Raw genomic sequence first — 24,023 nt, 5'->3', positions numbered from 1 at the left:
ACAGAACCATGAGGGTTTTCTCATCTGTGGCCGCAGCAGACCCCATCCCCATCACTTGTGGTGTCCCACAAGGGTCCTGCGTCTCCCCCACCATCTATAACATCTTTACAAAGCCTCTCTTTGATAAACTGGACCATCTTGCTGTCACCTACACCAACTACGCAGATGACACCCAGATACTCCTTATCATCTCTGGCAACTACAACACTGACACCCCCAGGATTAACGAAATCTTCGCCATCATTCAGGCATGGATGGCCACACACAGCCTCTGCCTGAATGATGAGAAGGCCGAGCTCCTCCTAGTCGGGTCCCCCAATAATTTACAGAAACTCAGCCCCGATTATTCAAACTTTACCATAGATGGCAACATCATCACAGTTGTGACAAATGTGAAAACTTTAGGCTTCTACCTTGACGCCAATACCAACCTCGCCAAACAAGTTTATATGACTGCCTCAGCCACCGCATACACGGGAAAACTAATCAGGGCCTGTAGACATTTTCTATCTACAAACGGCTGCCTCATTCTGGCGAGGGCTCTCATACAATCGAAGCTTGACTACTGTAATAGCCTCTACTTTGGTGCCAACCAAGCTATAATCAAGAAACTTCAGATCCTCCATAATAATGCGCTGAGAGCAGCACTAAATATTCACACGAGATAGCACATCTCCCACACAAGAATATCTCGCAAATGGTTATCCATTCAGCAAAAAATTGACCTAAAAACCCTCTGCCTCACCTACAAAGCCTTAAACCACCCAGCACCCCAGTACCTAACCAGCAAACTCACTCTTAAACCTAACTCAAGAGTCACCAGATCATCCAATACTCTCAGCCTCATCGTGCCCAGATTCACCGCCAAAAGAGCGGGGGGGCTCGAGTTTCACTGTCCTCGCCCCTCAACTCTGGAACACCCTGCCACTGAATATGAAACTGGACAAATCCTTCCAATTGTTCAGAAAACTAGTCATTAGCTGGCTTCTGGAGAGGGTAATCCTCAGATAGACTAAGCTCAGTACTAACTGTATATATTGTACATACTCTGAAATGTTTCCTACTACCTGCCTGTACATACCATATTTGGCATATTTCTGCCACGATTGTATAACTGCTTTTATACTGTAACCTTGTAACTTGTCCTTAAGCGCCCATTTACCCCTGGGTCTGGAGCGCTATACTAAATAAAATAAACAAACAAAACAAACATTACATTTCCTGCTACTTGAAGAGAACACCTTAAAATCACTACAACCACTCCAAACATTACTGTAGTTCATTGCGCGCCATAGCAGCAAAGAAATTTGGAAGCAAGGATTTTATTTTCCTCACAGACCCAATGATTATGCAAATAAACACAGGAACTGCGCACATTGCACAGTACACTGGTTCAAAGCGTAGTATTTACAAATTACTAGTTATGAGGGTACACAAAGTAAACACATATATGCAATGTACTGGACTGCACAGTAACGAAATGCCTGCTCTACCATGTTCAGTTTTCTTTGCCCACAGATAATGCAGCAACACTGGCTTCAACATGTCACATTCCATACACAAAAAACGCACATGCCCTCACCATTCCAAACAGTAATCGTGCAATTATTGGTATCACACTTCCCTACAATGTCCACAGTGGAATCTGTACACTTACTTCTGTGATGCACATAGCATTTCCACAATTTGCTATGCACACCTACATTACACTACACAGCTTCTGCCTATGCCCTACACGCTTCACTACACCCAGTACAGTATAGGGGCAGCAACCATGCATTCAATATTGTAGACCCTGCCCACAACTGCTGCAGCACTGTACAACTACGTATACATACATCCATCCTTGAATCAGAAACCCCACACAAAACACACCCACCTATACCTTAGTCACTGCAGTTGACATTGCCTGCCATGTCTTCCACACAATAGATAACCTGTTTCCTATGTACACTGTTCACCTAAGCCCAAAATACATGCACCCACTTAATTCACAACACTACAGTAACCTACCCGATAATCTCCACAATCAAAACAATGCAAATTCATCACTGCATCCATATATCTTACGTAACCGTACTCACTGATGCAACATTTGGCTCCAAGCATTCCACTGCCACCGTTTAGGCCATTAGGTCATCTTCATTGTTATGTACACCATTTCAACAGAAATTATACACCACTGCTTCCACAGCAGCACGTGGTACATACCTCAGCAGCCATATTTCAAACACTGGGTTACTGCTTCAATTTTTAAACTTCTGTTTCCTTTCTTATTGTATAATGCTACCATCATTTCAACACCATAATCGCCTTGCAATGTTTGAAGGACTTACACAGTAATTCCTTTTCTAGGACCAACGACAGCCCCAAACATGTTCACGCTGCAAAACTCCACACTGCGTACTATGGTACAGCCACCCACTTATGCAGAGGCAGCGCACAAACAGTGATCCATCGTCCACCGTTTGCGCGTAACACACTTCACATATCAATGTTCCTTAGGGACTGCAAAAGCACATTTTATGTATGTTACCATCTGTGCATTCACAGCAACATGTGCACAGCACCATCATCCCTACTTATACCTCCTACTAACTTCACCGTACTGACACTAAAAACATCACGTAATGCGTGCCACAATCGAAGCACGTTGTCAGCCGCTTCTTGTTTTTCCCCAGCATCATCTCTAGAAAGCGAAAGCTATCATACCTCTCCTTCTACAGCACAAATGCACATTTTAAAACAGCCTTGAGTGGAAAACATGATTAGCTTCAGGGGCACACATTTTATTGGATTGTAACAAAAAAAAACATACATAACTTATACTGCAGTTGCTCTGCCCATATGCCCCAAAGTTGCGCTGCAACGATTCCATATGCCGTACACTGCAATTTGTCAACCACCCAATCCAAGCATGGAATTTGCCAAAGTTATGTAAGTACAACTTTACATCTTATTTGTACTACGACTAAAATGTATTAAGCTGCAGTTTTGTCTGCATACTTAAAAATATACTGCCTCTGACACTTTCTCAGTGTGCATTATACAGAGATTTCATTAATCACGCGCCGTTACAGGGGCATGTCTCCACCATCCCCCATACATTCCAACTGTGACTGTATCTGTTTTTGTTGCCATTCTTCCCCAGCCCTTACAAATGCAGACACAAAGTACAAGAGGAAAAGGGAACGCAATTCGTGCAGCGAAATATCACACCTTACGCTCACTTGTGCAGTGCTACCTTCACTGTTTTGACCTTACTATGCCTTTTCGAACAATTACCAGTTCTACGCACCCTCATTTCATTACAAGTAATTACGTCCACAAGTGCACGCAGCGGTCAATCGACACAGAACATTGCCAGCTCACATTTCAATGTTGCATTTTTTCACAAACCTGTTCCTGCATTCTCCTGCAATCTACAGGCCCCCCATGAGGGTTGTTTTTTTCTTTTTTACTTTCGCCATACACACAGAGACATTATGCCGTGGGTCTAACAACACTCGCTACCACTGTCATTTCTTGTAAAAATGAAACACATGAAAGTAGCATCTGGTGGCAACTTTTCCAAGACATTTTGCTTGTGCACAACCATACAAACACAGTATAACCTACAAACCACAGGGCACAGCAGTGGGTAAACATATGACGCTACTCAATAACACACACTACATGGTCCATTCGGCAGCCACCTATTACCACATCCTTCCTGCTAACTCATTTCCTGTACTCTGCCACTCATAAAGGCTACTTCCATCTATTCTTATTCCTCTTTCTTCTCAGATAATGTGCTCCTTACCGCGCACGCAACTCCTTCCACATTCCAACAGACGGATGGTGCACCAAGCATTGCAAGATTATCATAAGCGATATCTTTTCCGTCTTGTCCCTTTGCAGTTCCGGCAATACGAGCCAACCTGCAAACGTTCATTCTGTAAAGCATCTCAGAGGCAACAGCTGATACCTTATACACCTTGCAAAGATAAAATGTTCTTCCTCACGGCCCAGTAAGGACCACAAACCTATCCTGTTAACACTGTGCTAAACAACAAAAGACAACAGAAGAGCACAGACAGCATTGCACAATACTATTTGTTTCCGAAATATATGAGCAGTGATGACAGCCACCTTACACATTTGCCTCAACATTCTGTACAAAATAGAGCACTTGCTACAATTCACAGTGTTGTTGGTGAAGTATGCTAATTTTCTGGAACTGTACGCTCTGTGTGCGCATGTCTGCTTTTCCTTTTGTTTATGTTGTACCTTTCCAGAGACAGAGTGCGCTACGATTGGGACGCACGTAACAAAAATACCTGGAATGCATGGCGTGCGCAAAGATTCTCCACAACTAAAGTCAGCTGTCCCAGTGACTCTTGTCATAGTGTATGCCGCCCACACGTATAGGTAATGAAAGCAATGCACACATTTAAATTGCACACAATAGGAACGGCAACTGCATTCATTGCCCATCTCTACAAGTACGCAAAAGAAAGTGAACAGTCATTAGCCTCCCGTCCTGTATATGGCGGGACGTACCGGCGTTGATGATTTTATCCGGTGCAAATGTATGTGGGTCGGTCTGTACATTATCCATACTTCAAATGTGTAATTCTTAGTAACTCCAGTCATGTCGCAATAGCTTACTCCACTGTGAAAGCACTCGCCATTATCAGGGGCACACCACACCAAACAAAAATGGTGACTTGTCAGTCCGTGAACGGCAACAAGTCCTATGATGTACACCATATGCAATGGCTGCCACTTCATGCCACCTCTTGTGCTGTACCAACTGCACAATGTCCTCCACAACCATTCTGAAATGGTGATCACCCACAGGAGACATGCATGTTTGCAAGAGTGCACGCTACAGTTTCATATCACTATAGGAGCAGACCCAAAGAAGGCAACATTCCGAAACCTACTTCTAACCAGTGTCCACACTGTCACTTTAAAGGTCACTAGCCATACATACAGACCAGTATGGGCTTCCCACTCCCAACACAATATAGTACACTGATTGGCAACATTCCGATATCATCTGCACTCCTCACCCCATCCTCAATGGGCTTGAAAAGTAGTCGCCTCAGCAGCTACCCATCAATAAAAGATATATGAGCGGCTGCGCAAATAGTGGCACATCTCAGCTAACGTCTAACACTTCCTCCACAATAATTCTACAAATGCAATTACCATACCACATTCACATATTGAAAACTGTGTGTGGGATGTAACAAACTATGCTTATAATAACATACCGAAGTTAGCGATAGCATATCAAATGCACTCTGTTTACATATGTGTTCACTCAACATATCATTATAAAAGTGCTCCCATAATTGTTGCAATGTCTCCCTACTCTCCCTCAAGCAACGCTTTGTTCACGGCCACACTATTCCAAAGGCAAATGGTGGCATGTCTCACGTCTGCTGCTGTAAGAACTGTAACATGTCTTCCACTATGTATGTATAAACGTCAGTACCTTAGAACACTTACATATTCAAAACTCTGTGGAATGTCAGAACATATGGTTATAATAGCCTATCCAAATAAGGTAGGCCGAAGAGAATGGACTCTTTACACATATGTGTACAATCCACATACCAATCTCACAGTAGTCACATACATGACTGCATTACATTGCAGGGATTATGCTCAAGGCCAATGCTCTTGGGTATATGCGGAGGCCTTTGGCCTCAGCCCATGCACCCAAGAGCCTAATTCGTGGACACACCCACTAGAAGGCAAAGAAGCCATGCATGCGAACAAGTGGCCACGTAGCTTTCCTGATTACAGGTAGCTTTGCAGGCACAAGACAACACTGACAGCACCGACTGAAAATATCCTCATATCGTCGCCAATTCACTCCTCTTCCCCAATGGAGTCTGTCTACACTCACCAAAAAATGAGACTCCCCTGTGCAGCTACCCGCCAATAAAGTACATGTGAGTAGCTACGTAAAAGGTCCATACCGTAAAGCTGTGATGGTAAAACAATCCTTCCATGTGGCAATGTCATACTGCCCTCCCTGAAGCAAAGCTGTGGACAAGGCCTAGCCTCTTGGGTACATGCGGAGGCCTATGGCCTCCGCCCCTGCACCCAAAAGCCTAAGCCTTGGCCACAATCACTACAAGGAAATGGAGGCATGGATGGGAACATACAATACTTCGCAAACATACCACTGCCTCTCACACCCCTACCAACCACCATAACACAATGACAAACCACACCGTCCTATGGCCTCCACCCATGCACCCAAGAGGCTAGTCCTTGCATACACCCACTATAAGGCAATACAGCCATGCATGCTAACATGTGGCCACATAGCTTTCCTTACTACAACTACATATGGTTATAGATCGGACCCAAACAAGGCGCCATTGTGAAACCTACTTCCCATATTGTCTCCAATGCACTGCCCATCCCCAATGGAGTCTCCCCCCAATGGAGTCTCCCTGCACTCACCGAACAATGATAGTCGCCTGTACAGTTACCCGCCAATGAAGGATATGTGAGTAGCTGCGTGAACGGTCCTTATTGCAAAACTGTGATGGAAAAAATTCCTTTCATGTGGAAAGCATTCTCACTTTCTTTAAATCATCTGCAATGCCCTCCCCATTCCCAGGGGAGCATCCACACACCATTCTCAAACCTACTTCCCATATTATCTCCAATGCACTCCCCATCCCCAATGGAGTCTGCCTGCACTCACCAAACAATGGCAGTCGTCTCTACAACTACCCACCAATGAAGGATATATTAGTAGCTGCATCAACGGTCCTTATTGCAAAACAGTGATGGGAAAAAATCCTTTCATGTGGCAATGTCACACATTCTCACTTACTTTACATCTTCTGCAGTGCACTCCCCCTGCCCAAGGGAGCGTCCACGCAGCTGCCACAGAAGGTTGTCCCCTGAGGAGCTACCTTCAAAATGCCTCACTGCTCTCCCATGTATAGAGGGATTGCATTGTGGGGGTGGTAGTCAAGCCCTAGGCTCTTGGGTACAAGCGGAGGCCTATGGCCCCTGCCCATGCACCCAAAAGCCTAGGCCTTGCCCAGACCCACTAGAAGGCAATGCAGGCATTCATGGCAACATTTCGCCACATGCCATACTTCACAAACGTACCACTGCTACTGACAGCCCAACCCACCGCCACCGCCATCCCTTCTTCCCACCACCACATGCCGTACATTCTGTTTGTCAGTCCGTTTCGGCTCTGCACTGTCCTCCGATACACCATGGTGGCATTTCCCAAAAACGTTGACGCACAGCATACTTCCCTCCAGCCAACCACTGGTCGTGTCCAAAGTTCTCCGATAGCACGGTGTGCCGCAAGCCAATAACACTTCTGTCCGCAGAACAAACAGGGAAATGGGTCTGCGGAGCGGAGCCAGATATCACACATTTTTTGAGACATACATTTCAGTTATTTACAACAGAATTACTGATCAGATTTCCACCAAACACACAAAAGCACGCTTTCTGAACTAAGCCCCGCTCCTGCTGCAAATTTGGTGCAAATTCATCCAGCTGTTGCTGCATGTTTGCCCATTCAGTCTATGGAAAAAAAAATGTGGGACCCCACCTATAACTCCCCCCCCCCCTCTGCTCGAAACCTCACCAAACTTGACAAAAAAATTCTGAGCGGGCCATATACTTTTTTCTCAAAGTTCCTCCAGTGGGAGCAAAGTTAAAGGCTGCCGAAAAAGTGGTCTTCCTATGGGTTTAGCAACTTCACCATAACTGCACGCCCGCTACTGCGGGCTGTGTAACATATATATATATATATATATATATTTCATCGTTCTTTGTGGGGGTTTAATGTAAACATTCCTTGTTTTCTTAATTCCTTTACTTTTCCACTGCTTTTCACTTTGCTATTTTTATAGGGTACAGCAGACCATTTCTCACCTTTATAAATCCTCCCTCATTCATGTCTATAAGTAGCAATGGTTGTGTAACCTACATCCATTAGGTGCTCCACCTAAAAAGTACCTTTCCTGTATTTTGCATTTTACATGCAGGATAAAATGATTGCAGCAGGTTGTGTAAAAGAAGAGCTTATTTCTTCATCACAAAAACAAAAAAAGTCCATTACTCTCACTAATGGTGAACGTGAAATGTTCTAAGCCTATTTCCTTTGAATCGCAGATGATTGCTGGCCCATGCATCCAGCGAGCTCCAGTTAAGTAAGACGAAGACGAACTCTGCAATATAATGCCAGAGTCCTAATGCATTTGCACAATTTTTGATCAAGCAAAAGATTACACTGCAGAGGGCTTTTTGCTGTTTTATCTTTTTCAACCTGGTGACATAATGATGGAGGAGCATTTGCAATTGCATCCAGCCCAGTGCTGACCACAGTCATTACATTCCAACCCCTATAAATGATGCTTTTCCTGAAAGTGGACGCGCCGAAATGAGGGATCCTTAACTGCATTGAAAGGGGTTTTTGTGTAATCATGTCTATTCCAGGAAAATCACAAATGACCCAATGGAGACCCATAGTCAGTCCCAATTGGATAATTGAGGTTTCCATTCTCCGCATCAGCGCGAGTATGGCATGCGCTATTATAGGGACGCTGGATCTTCAGATATGGATAACAGGCATGATACCTTATCTACAACAACAAAAAACACAAAAAAAACAAAGCATAGAGTTAAGGCCTGGATTATTATTGTTCGAGGGGCATTTGAAAATGAGTTTTGGGAAACGACAGTTCCTAATATGAAAGTTGCGTACATGTTTCCTATCTATTGCCTCATTTCAGAAAACAGTACTCATGGCGCCAATTCGTTTAAATAACATCACCAATATCATGAGTATAGCAATAATAACAATAATAGTTACATGTTTTTCTTAAAATGTGATTAAACAAATCTCTTGTAATTTTAAAGTGGTGCAATTAACAAGTGTTTTTATTTTTTATAAATGCATTGAATTATTTAATTATTTGTAAAGCACATTGAGAGCGAGAACGAGACAAAGAGAGCGAGAGAGAGACAGGGAGAAAGAGAGAAAGACTCAATGGGGCTGGGAATTTAGTGACTAGTTGGGATTGGGAATTGCCAGGTTTTAATTGCCATTCTGAGTACAAGGTGATTGTCCATGTTGTGGGTGTGCTCTGGAAGAGAGCTGTAGAGAGTACATGCCTGGGTTGACAAAGCACGTCCACCTTTGCTTAAGAGGCGGAGGAACCAAACCTCTTGAGTTTGCTGAAGGCAGTATATTGCTGAGTGAGGGTTTGCTGATTTATTTTGGACATGAAGCTCTTGGATTTGCCGAAATAAGGCTTTGAACCTTGACCTCTGTGCGTTGAGAAGACAGTTGAGGGTTCTTAATGTTCGTGACATAGGATCTTGGAGTTTGATTCCAATAATAACGTGGGCGTTTTGAACATGCTTGAATCTGCGTGTTTGAGAAGTCCACGATTGTTCCCTTTGCGGCAATTCAGGCAGGATGAGATACATGTATGTACCATGCTCTCAATTGTGCTTCACTGTGAAGAAATCCTAGTGTTTTAGGTTGGAGATACCATTAAGCTCAAATGGGCAAAGAAATAAAGATCTTTCAATCGGTAGCTACTGACATGTCACAGAGCATTTGTACAGAGCTGGTTCAAGGGCACAAAGCACTGTATCCACATTTGCCAGTCCCCTGATGATGTGCTGTGCTTTAATGTGATGACTTCCATTTTGGTTTGGTTGGATTTTAGTCTGTTTGTGTTCACTGAACAATACCTTTCCTTTTGCAGTCGATGAAATGAGTAGGTGTTTTGAGGTTGAATTCAAGCTGCAGGAAAAGCTGGGTGTCATTTCTGCACTTGAGCGTTCTCTAGTAAAATCGTTGGTTTTGTCCTCCCCTACTCCCCTCCCTTGCCTCGTCGCGCTCTGAAACACTTGTGTATGAGCGCGATACAAATAAAATATCATATCATACATGAAGACATGGGTTCAAAGGAACTAATGAAACCAGTCAGGGGTCTAAGAATTCTCTAGAGGAAATGGGGGGGGGTGGCATGGATCCCTGTGGCACCCTTGATAGGTGGCAACCTCTGTTGGTGTTGAACTGTCAGCCAATCAGGGACCCTTCTTATTCTCTCTTTATACTTAACTTCTTGCTCCTCCCATCTACTCTTTCAGAATTTCGCACCACTTCTATGCTGATGACACTCAGCTGTTCCTCTCCTTTTCTTCTTTCACCCTTGACTTACATCTACATCTCTCCTCATGTCTTACTGCCATTAAAAACTGGATGTCATCTCACTATCTCTCTCTTAATACTGACAAGACTGAAGTCTTGTTCTTTCCTTCTAACACACTTCCTCTTCCATCTCCCCCTCCTTCTATTCATTTTCCCATTTCTGATCTTCCTATTTCCACTCACGCCCGGAATCTAGTATAAATCCCAAAATGTGGGTGGTCGGGGAAGATGTTACCAAAATGATTTTAAATGGGAAATGCACAGGACAATCTAACTGCCTGTAAAACCAAGTGAGATGTCATTTCAGTACAACCAAAAATAAATTGTTGTTGTGTAGCTCTTTGTGGGGAGAATTAAAGGCACAGAAGACTGACTGGTACTGCTGTGTGAGATGCTGAAATGCTGCAGTGTTTCTTCAAGTGTGACTCATCAAATACAGCTGTTATAATGAACTGCATCTAACACAATACAAGACGACTGCCTTAAAGTAAAAATAAAAGTGCAGAAAGAGCCCATCATTTTAAATAAATATACATTTTCATCAGTCACTTGCTTCCGTGAGAGGCCGCCGTGAAACAGGAGAACTGGGCCTGTGCAATGGAACTGCACATCTAATGATTATAAGGGCCCAATTAGATGAAATATAATTGCCAGCAAAAGAATCCAGTTTTTGACACACCAATATTTATTTTGAAGATATGAAAGTTACATTAATAATTTTAGAATTTCCCAGCATGTTGTCCAATTTTCAAATGTTATACCAAGAACAACATGAACCTGTTTATTCACCTGTGATTTTCTCAGCTAATGTTCTATTTGCTTTTGAATGAAACACAGCTTATTAATAAGTGGACATTTTCTGGGATTGGAAAAATATTGTATTCTGTATTAGGATTGAATAATATTGCGACCTGAATTAAAACTCAGAAAAAAATACCTCATACCTTTGAAAAATGTTCTTGACCAAATCTTTGAAAGACAAATGATAACATTTATTAAGACACATGACTCAGGTAGTGGGGGAAGAGATTATTATCTGAACTGAACAGATACTTGAGTTAATGTCAAATTTCAAACAGATTTCATTGGGGAATCATTGTATTAGTGGACCCCTTTTTAAATGCTCATCAGCAGCCCCTACCTGATGGACAGACCTACGTAAATTACAAACTAATTAAGGCCTATTGGAAGGCCCCATTCATCATTGTAGGAACCACTCATGAAGGTTGATTTAACTGTGATGGAACACTGAGGCTCCAAAAATTGTCAAAATATAGTCAAACATGTCAGTTAAATGCATTTATCATTTTGAGTTAAATTAACATATATGGTATCACTGACACAAAATGCAATAAACAAATAGTATTACACTTTCATTGATAAGTTGTAGAACCCTGAAACCAATTGTGCTGCGTGAATTATCGATTTAATATGGCACTGAATGCACATATATGAAGATTATGAAAACCTAATAAAATTATGAACATTAATAAATATGCCACAGAATTGTGTCAAATGTCAAATGTCAAAGTGACCATCTCAAAGCATAGTTCGCAATGATCTTGGTTTCATTGATTTAGTATATTTCTGTATGAAATTAGAAGACAAGAATTTTTTTGCTGTCAAAAGTTCAGCGTTCAGCAATGCTCTCGTCATTTTTCGATGACTGACACCTGGTTAAGACAGATTAATTATGGATTCCTTATGAGGAATTGTGTTGAAACCACCACGTGCCTGACATTTTTGGGTTAATTAATGTGCCGTTCTACGGCTGAAGAAGTTCCTAAAGAAATTCTTAGTGTTCACAGGAATGAAGCATGTTGGGTTTTGGAGAGATTCATTTCTCAATGGGCCGATATGGCATCTCCTGGGAGAAGCCAATTGTGGCATAGGCAGCACATTTCTCTGATAACTGAAACATTGTGAAAATATATTTTTTAAAGTTCTACTGTTTGCTTCCTGTGTGATTGTTTTATATCCCTTGTTCTCCAATTTTACTTTTTCCACCCTGTTCTAATCCAAAACAAACTTTGGTACATAAATCTGGGATGAAGTGGATGAAGACTTCTGGCAGATGCATTGGCATTAGAAAGAAAATATCCTGGGAAGGCTTCTCGCTCATCCAAGTGGTACTGCTGGAGATGGGAGCAGCACATCTGTAGACACTTCATCAAAAGCCTGCTTTATGAACCTCTCTAGCATTTCTGACAACTCTCCAAAGGGGGTCCTCCGGTGCTGCAGGTGTTTCAAGACTTTAGCTGTTGGTAGCAGCACCTTTAATGTGTAGATGTTGATTCTGCACAACCGCCGCTCACAGCTCCAGTGAAGAGGAGAGACCACATGTAAGCCAAAGAAGGCTGCAGCCCAGCACAGTATGGGCACACCATCAAGGTGTATGTTTTTTTTAAAATCCAAGTTGTTGTTTTTTTCCACAAGAACCAATGAGTAGTATATATAACGAGAACAACAGTGTACTTTGCACCAATGTTGTTTCTTTTATTGTGTATATTGCACTATATAGGAGGGTCGAAATATGTATTTAATTATTTTTCATGCAGTGTTTTATTAAACTTATTGTGTTTCCCTTGATTTTCTCATAGAAGGATGCAATGTATATGAACTTGTTTGCATGCAGTATACTGTGCTTTCCTTATCATCATCCACTGCATAACTCCATGAGCAGTCATATACTGTGGTTACTCCTTTTAACTACCATTGGGCCTCATTACGACACAGGCGGTAAGGGGTTAACTGCGCCGTAAAAGGTGGCGGCGCCGTTAACCCCTTACCGCCTAATTACGAGGTCCCTTTGAGGGTCCCTACCTTACCAGCCGTTAAGGATTGGACCCGCAAAGGGACCTTGGAGGTAATTACGGTACCGCAATTTGCGGTACCGTAACTACCGCCTTCCCCATTTCCATTGAGCCCTATGGGGCAAAAATGGGAATGGGGAAGGGCCAATGGTGAATGGGGAATTACCGCCCCGCCAACCTTGGAATGGGGCGGTAATTCTACCATTCACCATGGCGGAATCAGTAAAATACCGGCGGAAACCATGGCGCTACTAGCGCCATGGTTACCGCACGGGTCGTAATGAGGCCCATTGTATCACTACTGACTCTTTCTTCATTCCTATTTCATACTCATATATTTGTCTTCAATCTTAGAACCACAGCTATACAAAAAAGGAAGTGCTTGGTGTATTGAGAATTGCGTCTAGCCACATCAATGGCTGGCGTGGTTACCCGTGGCTTCTCAGCACCCACCTGGTGAGCAGCATGGCTACTCTAGGGTAAAAATGGCAACCTATGCACCCACGGCTGCACACTAGCAAATGGCATGTCGAGTGTTTGTGGACTTGGCTTAACCGCGGGTATTAATCTAACTGGCGAGGCTTCTCTATAAGCGCGACTATACAAAGCACATGCATGGGTGCATCAACAATTTTCACTATTTCATTGGTTGTTGTGGTAAGTGCAGCTATTATTATAGCTGCACCTATTGGACCATACATTTACTGTGCAATAATCATATTTCTATGTAGATGATACTGCTCATAATTGTATCTGTGTTGGTCATTTTATGTGCTTATGTGTCCCCTTGTCTTATTTGCAGTTTTGAAGGTTGGCTTAGTTTGATTTGAGTTTGTAGAAAATATGCGTGGCTATGATTGCAAGGCAAGATTTGTAGCTGCATCGAATAGCCGTGGCTATGAGAGATGTATGTGTTTCGGTGTTTGTAATTGGCTGCTGTTAATGTTGTAAATGTGTACTTCTTTGTGATAGGTTGCAGTGAATATGTGTCGGCCATTTTATTAGTTTCCTTACAATATAGTGCTCTTTTTATGCTTTTGATTTTGGAAAGTATAAAGTATAAAACCCACCATTTGGTCTACATTTCTCATTTTGACTGCAGAACTCACACTGTGCTCATGGTACATTTCATGTTACATGTGACCAAATATTATTGGCAACTAATATTGGCATGCATTAGTTGAATGTCACTGTTTTGTTGAAGGTTTTATTTGATAATATGCTTTGCTGTATATGTAGAAAATGGGTTGGGAGTTGTTTATTAGATAAGACAATGTATTTCAGTGTGGCTGATGATATAGTATCACTAAGTATACTTCCTGCACTCAAAATAAAATAATGATAACAAAGCAGTAGAAATGTGATTTTATTTACAATGCTTTTACAATTTCTTATGGTTGTTTAAGGTGATCTGAACATGTGTCCGCTTTAAAAAGATGTTTTATTTTGGAGTGTGTTACTGTGTGGTTATATATAAGAGACAATGGCCCTCATTACGAATTTGGCGGTAACCATGCCGCTATTGGCGGCATGACTGCTGCCGAAAAAGCGTCGGGGTCCGGATCCTCGGAATGAGGATTTACCGGGCCATTCAGAGGTCGGAAGGCCCGGTAATTCCTCCCCCATATGGCTGAATGGGAATGGGAGAGGGAGCCAACAACGGGCCATTACGAGTTGGCCCGTTGTTTGCTCCCTCTTGCCCTCGCGGGACCCGCTCTGCACGTCTGGTGAGAACAGACGTGCAGAGCGGATCCCGCAAGGGGAACTCGGAATCGGGCAGTACGGGGTTGACGGCACCGGCACCTTTACCGGTGCCGTTAACCCTGTACCGCCCGACTCGTAATGAGGGCCAATATATTGGGCCTCATAACACGTTGGCCGGTAAAAAAAGCAAATTACTGGCATGCCGCTGCAACTGTGTCCGTGTAGCACTGCTGCCGGAATCAACGGTTGATTCCGAGTCAGCGTGCATGCGCATCCCGGCATGCCGGAAACGGCTGCACCGGCATGCCGGTAAGGCCGTCCAAACCCCCGATAGTGACCTCATCGATGCCGTAGACACCGGCATCCTAGATGCCGGGAGGAACGGTACCGTAAATACTGGTACTGGAATAAACGGTACCGGAAACAACGTCATCACCCCAGAATGGGAAATGCTCTGGCGGCCATCTTAAAAAACACAATCCAGTGCAAACCTCTGCCTACAGCATCTGGATCGGCGAACTGTGGAGTGTGTCAGCAAGGTGATAACCATGGCAACTAGGAAAGGCACAGTGCGGCTGCGAAAGCCATGTTTCAGTGACGAGGAGCTGAACATTCTTGCTGACACATTGTCGCAGACATAGTTTTCTGCACAGAACTGGGTGTCTAAAATCCGCAAAAAAATCAACTTGGAGGTCTCTGCAGTGGGGACAACACTACGCACCATACAAGACTGCAGGAAACGCTGGGACGATCTGTAACGCTCACCTGGTTCCCACGGGGGCGCTGGTCTAGTCTGGATTGCTGTGGCCTCTTCTAGCGTGATGCGCAGGACCCGGAACACCGATTGGACAGGACCTCCAAATCGTGCTTGCCTGGCCCGTAGGAATATCCTTCTGCAGATGAGAAAGGGGATTAACAGTCTGCAGAATAGTGTGCTAGCTCCCCCCTTTCCCCCTTCCCCCTTTGTTCCTCTCTAACTTCCTCCAAACCCCGGTTTAAGCTCACCTTATGGTTTGGAAGGATGAACTCTCCATCCTGCTTCTGGTGCAGGGGCGCGTGTTCGTCCAGTTACTTCACTGGTTTTCAGAATGGCGCTGGCAAAATCCACTTGACTTTCCTGAGCGATGCGTCGTAAGTATGAAAGTTCAAAGTTCAAGTGAGGCCCCCTTTATGTTGTCTTTCTAACCTGTGATCTGTCCTTTATTTCAGGTGCAGAATGAAGGCGGTGCGTCGAGGGGTTAAACTGCCGAGGTGAGTAGTGATGAGGGCGTTCCCTCTAAATGTCCTTATCATTCCCCAGAAATGTCTCTTGTCCTTTCCCCATAGGGGCCGGAGTACGGTACCTGCCAACGGGGCGGCGCCGACCCGAAATGTGGAAGAAAAGCCAGTAAGTATTATGGCTGTTAATCAGGCTTTCCTTCTGTGTTCATTCTGCTCACCTTTTGTTTCTTCCTCTCTCCCCTAGGTGCAGAGATGTGGCGTCCGATGCTGACAGCTGCGATGGAGCCGGGAGATGTCTCGAGGACAGGTGAGTGAAGCGTGGCGCTGCAGCGAGCAACGCAATGCTTTTAAATGGAAGTCTTTCTTCAGGGATGCTGGCGAGAAGATTCCGGATGCAGGTAAGAAGTTTGAAATAGTCCTTGGTTTTCACCTTTCTCTTCTCTTCCTTCCTTGCAGGTCTTCCAGGTTCGAGGCGGGCGTGGCCGGAGTCCAGGAGCAGGAGCAGACACGGTGAGCGTTAAGCTGCAGGAAGCAGCACAACGCGAAGCATGAGCTGCTGTCTGGGCGTGGCTTAAATAGCCTCCAAAGAAGTCCCAGGTATGCATCCTTCCCCAACTAGGTATGTATCCTTCCCTGGCCACGCCCGTGTGAAAAAATAGTCCCTATGAAAAAATAGTCCCTTTCAGGTCTTAGGGAGGCCTGAAGCGTGCAGCATGGTCTGCATCAGGTAAGTGCACAAAACACCTCCCTTTATGAGCCTGGCGCCTATGGCGCCAGGACTGATGTCCAACATGAGCCTGGCGCCAAAGGCGCCAGGACTGAGTCCAAAGAGCCCCTATAAGGGGCCGCTGGGCTTTTACCCGAGGGCATGATGCCTGCTTCCGGGGGTGCTGGGCCTGGCCTGGTGCTCCGGGGGTAGGCATTATGACAGCACTCCCCCCCAAGGCCCCTCCCAAGGTCGTTCCTTCTGGAGGTTTCGGTTTGTTTGGGTAATTCCGATGGAACCTTTTTACCATCCGAGGTGCATGTACGTGATCACTGGGTTCCCAAGACCTTTCCTGAGGCCCGTACCCTTTCCAATCAATTAGATAGAAAAGTTTTGATTTTGAGATCTTAGAATCCAAAATGTTCTTCACCTCGAATTCAGGCTCCCCATCTATCTGAATCGGTTCTGGTGGCTTTGTTAATCTGGTTCCTGGGTGCACTGGTTTCAAAAGTGACACATGAAAAATGGGGTGAATCCGCATGTTAGCTGGTAGATCGAGCTTGACTGCCACTGGGTTGATTATAGCTTTGATCGAGTAAGGGCCTAAATACCTTGGATTAAAAGTTTGAGGCCCCTTGAGTGATAGGTGTTTGGTAGCCAACCATACTTGATCCCCTATTTGGTATGGAGGCGCCTCTCTTCGATGCAGATCCGCATTCTTTTTGTATTTCCCTTTCGCATGTTGCAAATGTGCAGTTGCATCCTTGAAGGCTTGAGTAATCGTAGAATGCAAATGGTCCACTGCGGGAATTTCAAGGCTCAGAGGTGAGTCCAAGTCTGAAGTACGAGGGTAATGTCCATATAGGGTATAAAAGGGGCTCTGACCAGTTCCAGAGTGTATCGAGTTATTGTATGCATATTCTGCCACCCATAAAATGTCCTTCCAATTACCCTCCGATTGGTGCAACAAACATCGTAGATATTGTTCAAGGGTCTGGTTCGTTCTCTCCGTCTGACCATCGGTCTGTGGGTGGTGGCTGGTCGAGAGTCTTACGTCGATTTGTGCCAGTTGACAACACTTTTTCCAAAAATGAGAAATAAACTGGCTTCCAGAATTAAGGCTGAAGGTAATCCTTATAACGGAATAAAGTGGGCCATTTTGGAAAATAAATCCACCATGACCAGAATAGTATTGTAAGCATTACAAGAGGGCAGGTCCGTGATAAAATCTAGTGACAGGGTGTGCCAAGGTGCTGGTGGAATGTCTGAGGGCTGAAGAAGACCGGCGAGTCTTGTCTTTTGACCTTTGTTTTGGGCACAAACTCCACAGGACCGCACGAAAGATTTAATATCCTTTCGACAGGAAGGCCACCAGAATTGTCGTTTAACCTTTTACTCTGTTTTGGCAATGCCAGGATGTCCTTCCATCAGGGTATCATGATGACGGGAAATAACCAGTTCTTGCAATTCCTTTTCTGGCAAAAATAAGCGTCCTTGGAAGTAAAGTAAGCCATCCTTGACTGAAAAGTTAGACCCCCTTTTGATCCAATCCTGCAAGGCTGAAGAGTCCAGGAATTGTTTCACTCGTGCTTGAATGTCTTCAAGGGTTTGTAAAGTGGTTATCCCCAAAATTCTTTGTTCGGGAATTATCGGCACAGGTTCTGAGTTTGTGTCTATTTCTTCCATTCCAATTCGGGATAGAGCGTCCGCCTTACCATTCTTATAGCCGGGGCGGTAGGTGATTACAAAATCGAACTCAGCAAAGAACAAAGCCCATCGGAGCTGTCGAGATGATTGAGCCTTGGCAGTTTTTAAATATTGTAAATTTCGGTGATCAGTGATCACGGTGATGGTATGCCGGGCGCCGAGGAGATAATGCCGCCAAGCCTTGAAGGCGGACTTAATGGCTAATAGTTCCTTATCGGTGATCGCATAATTTATCTCCGGCGGCGAGAACTTTCTGGACCAAAATGCTACGGGGTGCAGTTGGTTGGTTTCAGGGTCGCTCTGAGACAGGACAGCTCCCATGACTAAGCTGGACACGTCAGTTTCGACTATATATGGGAGATCGGGACGCGGGTGCTTCAAAATAGGTGCGGACGTGAACTTAGCTTTCAACTGCTGAAAGGCTTGTTCGGCTTCCTTGGTCCATTCAAAACGTTTATTTTTTCGCAAGAGTGCAGTGATGGGTTGCACCACACTTGAAAACTCTGGGATAAACCTGCGATAAAAGTTGGCAAAACCAAGCATGCTTTGGACACCTTTCACCAAACTAGGTGATGGCCATTTGAGGATGGCATCCACTTTCCGTGAATCCATTCGGACCCCTTTAGGTGTCAGGATGAATCCGAGAAACTCAACCTCGGTGGTATGGAAAACACATTTTTCCAGCTTGGCAAACAGTTTGTGCTGGCGCAGTTTCTCTAGGACGGCCCTGACATGCTTTCTGTGATCAGATTCTGAAGAGGAGTACACAAGAATGTCATCGATATACACGACAACACAGACATCGATGAGTTCCCGAAGGACATCGTTCATGAAGAATTGGAAGGCTGCAGGCGCGTTGCACAACCCAAAAGGCATCACCTGGTATTCAAATAGTCCATATTTTGTACGGAAGGCCGTTTTCCATTCGTCGCCTTATTTTACTCGTACCAGATGATAAGCCCCCCGGAGATCTAACTTGGTGTATATGCAAGCGTCCTTCACCTGGTCAAGGAGTTCAGGGATCAGAGGCAGAGGGTAACGATTTTTAACAGTTATCTGGTTCAATGCGCGCTAATCGATACAAGTTCTAAGGTCGCCTTCTTTTTTAGGCACGAAGAACAAAGCTGAGGATGCCGGGGACTTTGACGGGCGAATGAAACCATTGGCGAGGTATTGATCTTAATATTGTCTCAAATGCAGATTCTCTGGTTTAGTAAGGGCGTAAATCCTGCTACAAGGGGGTTGTGCGCCGGGCACCAGATCGATTTGGCAATCGTACGATCTGTGGGGAGGTAACGTGTTGGCCTGTTCCTTTTGGAAGACGTCCTGAAAGTCTTGGTACTCTGGAGGTAGTGGCACGGGGACAGAGGTTACTGATGCTAGATTAATCTTTGGATTTTCTGGGTAGCAGGTTTGTGCACAATCCGGGAAGGTTATTCTCTTTGCTCGCCAATCAATTCGAGGATTATGTGTCTCTAACCAAGGGATTCCGAGAATAAGCTGAAACTGTGGAGCCTTGATTACATCAAACACAACTGCCTCCCGATGGCCATCTGGACCTACAAGTGTCACCTCAGCTGTGGAATGTGTTACCGGTCCAGAGCCAATTTCGGTTCCATCTACTGTGGTGATGACATCTTTGTTGGTTTTAGCACGCAGAGGGAGGTTTATCCTAGAGACCAATTCTCGATCCACATAGTCTCCTATAGCCCCGCTATCGATGTATGCCTTTATAGCATGCAACCGTTTAGGCTGTTCCGGATCTACGAGGACCATTGGCACTATGAAATGCGAGGTCTGAGAGTTAGTTTTCAAGCTCGGCAAGCGGACCCCTACGCTTGCCGGGCGTGGTCGTTTCCCGATACAGAGTTTCCATGGATTTTATCAGTGGCTCCTACCACCTTCTTGGGCGGCTTAACCGGGCAATCTCGTAGAAAGTGTCCAGAGGACCCACAATAAAGGCATAATTGCATCTGTCGTCTTCTTTCCCGTCCTTTTTGAGTTAGGGGTCCTTTAACACCTCCGATTTGCATAGGCTCCGAGGCATCAGCCCCCTTGGGGTTAGCGTGGGTCTTGGCCAACACCCGGGTTTCAAACTTGGACCGATCTGCTTTTCTGTTTTGCAGCCTGTGATCCAATTGGACCACTAAGTCTATATATTCAGTGCATTCTTGGGGCAGATTTACAACTTGTGCCAGGACATCTTTAAGTTCTCCGCGTAAACCTCGATAGAATAACGTGATTCTTTTATCCTCTGGCCAACCATTTTCCACAATTAGTCTATTGAAGGTTGCAATGTAGGATAGAAGGTCTTGATTGCCCTGTCACAGAAATAGAAGTTCGTCATCCAGAGCCTGTCCCTGGGAGTGTTGAGCAAATAACCTTTCCATGCTTGTTTGAAATCCTTGAAAATCACGACGAATCGGGTCATCTTGAGTTACCAGTGGGACTGACCAATCGGCAGCACAGCCGCTGAGATATGACAACACAAAGGCTATCTTGGTCTGATCATTAGGGAAGGCCCCAAGTCTGCATAGGAAGTGCAAACGACACTGATTCATGAATACGGCAAATCGTTTGGGGTCCCCAGCAAAGCGTTCAGGTGGCGCCGGCGGCATGTTTCCAGGTAGATCAATCTGCACCGGGTTACTGGAAACCACAGGAGCGGGGTTCCCCCCGGAACCGGGTAAAGGAGTTTGTCCAGCTTGACCTTGTAAAAGCTGTCTAGCCAGGTCATCAGCTCTATCCTTTATTACAATCACTTCCCTCCTGAGGGCACTAGTCTCTTGATGAGCGGCGTGTACTTCGGCCCGTAATTCCCCCAGTAATTGGGCCAACTGGTCAGTTTCAGAAGTTTCCATAGCGCCTGGGTGGGAATTTGTAGGAAGGCTTCGCGTTCTGTAACGCTCACCTGGTTCCCACGGGGGCGCTGGTCTAGTCTGGATTGCTGTGGCCTCGTCTAGCGTGATGCGCAGGACCCGGAACACCGATTGGACAGGACCTCCAAATCGTGCTTGCCTGGCCCGTAGGAATATCCTTCTGCAGATGAGAAAGGGGATTAACAGTCTGCAGAATAGTGTGCTAGCTCCCCCCTTTCCCCCTTCCCCCTTTGTTCCCCTCTAACTTCCTCCAAACCCCGGTTTAAGCTCACCTTATGGTTTGGAAGGATGAACTCTCCATCCTGCTTCTGGTGCAGGGACGCGTGTTCGTCTAGTTACTTCACTGGTTTTCAGAATGGCGCTGGCAAAATCCACTTGACTTTCCTGAGCGATGCGCCGTAAGTATGAAAGTTCAAAGTTCAAGTGAGGCCCCCTTTATGTTGTCTTTCTAACCTGTGATCTGTCCTTTATTTCAGGTGCAGAATGAAGGCGATGCGTCGAGGGGTTAAACTGCCGAGGTGAGTAGTGATGAGGGCGATCCCTCTAAATGTCCTTATCATTCCCCAGAAATGTCTCTTGTCCTTTCCCCATAGGGGCTGGGGTACGGTACCTGCCAACGGGGCGGCGCCGACCCGAAATGTGGAAGAAAAGCCGGTAAGTATTATGGCTGTTAATCAGGCTTTCCTTCTGTGTTCATTCTGCTCACCTTTTGTTTCTTCCTCTCTCCCCTAGGTGCAGAGATGTGGCGTCCGATGCTGACAGCCGCGATGGAGCCGGGAGATGTCTCGAGGACAGGTGAGTGAAGCGTGGCGCTGCAGCGAGCAACGCGATGCTTTTAAATGGAAGTCTTTCTTCAGGGATGCTGGCGAGAAGATTCCGGATGCAGGTAAGAAGTTTGAAATAGTCCTTGGTTTTCACCTTTCTCTTCTCTTCCTTCCTTGCAGGTCTTCCAGGTTCGAGGCAGGCGTGGCTGGAGTCCAGGAGCAGGAGCAGACACGGTGAGCGTTAAGCTGCAGGAAGCAGAACAACGCGAAGCATGAGCTGCTGTCTGGGCGTGGCTTAAATAGCCTCCAAAGAAGTCCCAGGTATGCATCCTTCCCCAACTAGGTATGTATCCTTCCCTGGCCACGCTCGAGTGAAAAAATAGTCCCTATGAAAAAATAGTCCCTTTCAGGTCTCTGGGAGGCCTGAAGCGTGCAGCATGGTCTGCATCAGGTAAGTGCACAAAACACCTCCCTTTATGAGCCTGGCGCCTATGGCGCCAGGACTGATGTCCAACATGAGCCTGGCGCCAAAGGCGCCAGGACTGAGTCCAAAGAGCCCCTATAAGGGGCCGCTGGGCTTTTACCCGAGAGCATGATGCCTGCTTCCGGGGGTGCTGGGCCTGGCCTGGTGCTCTGGGGGTAGGCATCATGACACGATCTACAACTGCGTGTCCGCAACATCCTTTCTGCAAATCGCAGCCAGGCCCAGGCCACAGATGGAGGAGCATCGTCCCCTATTAAGCTGGCTCGTTGGGAGGAGACATGCAGCCCTGTCAATGACATGGAGTCCATTGAGGGTGTTGGCTATTCAGAGATTGGAGTCCCTTCATCGGCCGATGACGGTGAGTGACCCTTAGCGTAATACAAAAGTCACAACACACACCTAATACCCCAAGTACAATGGTGGAGTCCAAATGGCAAGTAGATGAGAGCAAATACATGGCCCATCACCTCCCACCTAAATTCAGCCACTACAAAACCGCAAAATCCCTGCCATGAAAACACACAACAAACCCCACTGACACAAACCACATGAGTCCCAATTGCAAACACATGCACCATCTGCATGCACACACGCACACATATACATCACCGTACAGATGCAGGCCTGACCACTGTGCCATCCCATTGCATGGTGCACACATCACCACTACCGATTGCCCACTTGACCAAACCACCACGACCATGCATGCAGTGTAAACACCAATGCAACAATGCACATTGTGCAAGCACTTCTGAACCACATCTAAACAGCACATGGCACACAGCCCCTGAGGCATGGCTACAACATGCAAGCCACAATACACCTCTAGGCCACCCAACAGACCCCATGCCCAACATGGCTGTACCAGAAGGATATGCCCAAACACTGCACCCCCCCCCAACTTCTGTAAGCACCATGAACGCCCCTCCAACATGTACACAAGGATGTACATTGACCCATGACTGATGCACTGCCTCTCAGTCCCCCACAGGCACAGGATCAGACAGTGAGGCAGAACACACTGCGACACCAAAGAAGACACCTGCATACCTGAGCTGAGGGAACGACGATGCCTCCAGGCCTTCAACATCAAGGGCTGGCTAGAAGCGAACCATCGCTCCCAAGCCACAGCCCCCCAGCCAACAGGGCGCATAGGCTGGAGAACCAGCCGAGCAGATACCACTGACACCCAGGAAAGAGGCCCAGCAAGGACACACTGCTGCCATCAAGGCACCCATGCAAAAGGCACCCCTGCTACAAAGGTATCAACAAAAAAAACATCTGCCCCATAGGAAACACCTCAGGTGGAAGAGGAGGGATCCCCATCGGCCAGTGACGTGGAGGCGCCACAGTCAATGGCCACCAGTGATCTTGGTGAGGCGGCACAATCTGTGCAACATAGTGCAGAGGAGGAGGAGGAAGTGGTGGATGCAGACACCGCAGGCTGTAGCATGCCTGAGGACATGCTAAACACCCCAACCATGCTGACATGCCTACCCCAAAGTTCTCACCGGAACCTGGCTCTGCGGATGACA

This window comes from Ambystoma mexicanum, chromosome 1q (genome assembly GCF_040938575.1).
Source record: "Ambystoma mexicanum isolate Mex_15411 chromosome 1q, UKY_AmexF1_1, whole genome shotgun sequence".
Classification (NCBI taxonomy): domain Eukaryota; kingdom Metazoa; phylum Chordata; class Amphibia; order Caudata; family Ambystomatidae; genus Ambystoma; species Ambystoma mexicanum.
This window is presented reverse-complemented; position numbering follows the sequence as displayed.